This window comes from Trichechus manatus, unplaced genomic scaffold (assembly GCF_000243295.1).
Source record: "Trichechus manatus latirostris isolate Lorelei unplaced genomic scaffold, TriManLat1.0 scaffold00199, whole genome shotgun sequence".
NCBI lineage: Eukaryota > Metazoa > Chordata > Mammalia > Sirenia > Trichechidae > Trichechus > Trichechus manatus.
The window spans coordinates 2791602-2793480 of record NW_004444135.1 but is presented as its reverse complement, the minus strand read 5'-3'; positions in this window follow the sequence as shown (position 1 = coordinate 2793480).

The following is a 1879-nucleotide window of genomic DNA, read 5'->3' as shown; positions in this document are numbered from 1 at the left end:
TGTGTTTATGTGTGTATGTTTCACTGTGTCTCTGTGTATGTGTGTGACTGTGTATCTGTGTATGTCTCTGTGTGTATGTCCAGTGTGTGTTTATGTGTGTATGTATCACTGTGTCTCTGTGTGTGTAGCTGCATATGTCTCTGTATGTGTGTATGTATCTGAGTTTGACTCGTGTGTGTGTGTGTGTGTGTGTGTATCTGTGAATGTGGCTCTGGACGTGTCTGTGTGTGTTTATCTAGGTGTATGTGTGTACCTGAGGATGTCTGTGTATCTGTGTGTGTTTGTGTATATTTGTGAGTGTGACTCTGTGTCTGTGTATCTGTGTATATTTATGTATGACTGTGTGTATCTGTATCTGTGTGTGTCTGTGTATATCTGTGAGTGTGTCTGTGTGTATCTGTGACTCTCCGTGTGTGTGTGTGTATCTGTGTGTAGGAGGAAGAGCCCCTGGCCCTGTTGGACCTGGCTAACTGGATGACTGGGCTCAGCTCCAGACTCAGGTGGGAGGGCAGGTGGCCCCTGGTAGGGCCCTACAAGTCAGCCTCCCTTCCACCTCCCACAGGACCATCCTATTTCTCTATCTCCAAAGTGAGTAGTAATGGTCCAGGTCCCTCTCTGCCATGAGAGATTCTGGGTGCTCTGTTCACCATCACCCAGGTACCTCCCCTGGTGCTCAGCACACCCATTCCTCTGAGCCGTAGGGGCCATGGCTCCAAGTCTAATTCCTCCTCACTAACCACCCAGCTGTTCTGTTTCTGTACCTGCCTGTCCCCTTGGTCTCCTGCAGGCTTATTCCGAGGAGTTTGGACTTCCCGTCCGTGCTGGAAACTGTGGTCCCCTGAACAGTACCTACTTAGCCATCAGAGGTTGGGGAAGGAGTGCTGTTTGGGAGGACTTAGACAATGCTCCCCTCCACTGCTCACCATGCTACCCGTTCCATTGCACCCCAGCTAGGACTAAGGCCAGGTTGGTGGGTGAGGCCTGGAACTCCAGATGCAACAATCAAGAGGCGTTGTAATTCTGCCTCTATGCAGAGGTTTTGTTAAAGTAAGGCCCTTCTCTTGGAAACGTGAGGACTGCAGCAATAGTAGCATCATCTTGTGGGAAAGGCCCATGCTGGGACTCAGGTGGCCCAGCCCAGCGGTTCCACCCACTTGTCATGTGAAGTCAGAGAGTCGTGAAATGCTGGGCTTCAGGCCCACTCGGGACGGCGCCTTCCCCAAGTAATGTGGCCTGCAGGAAAGCAATTCAGTGAGGGAAAGAGGAGAGGAGCTAGGGTCGAGCTGTGGAAGTCAGTGCTCACCATGACTACCAGGTGTTAACAGGCATCTCCAGCATCCTTACATGGACCCCTTCCCAGAGGTGAGCACCTGCCTGGCCTCACCAGGTGAAGATGATCAGAGCGCAGGTCAAGCACCTCATCCCCTCTGTCATGGTGTGAATTATGTCCCCCAAAAAATGTGTGTATCAATTTGGCCAGGCCATGATTCCTGGTATTGTGTGATTTTCCTCTATGCTTTCCAACCTAGGGGCTCATCTCCCAGCACTATATCAGACACTATTGTGTTGTGATCCATAGGGTTTTCATTGGCTACTTTTTGGAAATAGATAACCAGGCCTTTCTTCCTAGTCTGTCTTAGTCTGGAAGCTCTGCTGAAATTTGTCCCCCACAGGTGACTTTGCTGATATTTGAAATACCAGTGGCATAGTCTCCAGTATCACAGCAATATGAAAGCCATCACAGTACAACAAGCTGACAGACGGGTGGTGGTCCAGACCTCTGAAGGCGTTCCTCTCTCTGGCTGCATGGCAGAAGGCTGTCCATTCTGGTCAGAACAATCAGAAAGGCACTCCTTTCTCTAGGCTCACCTGGGGCATG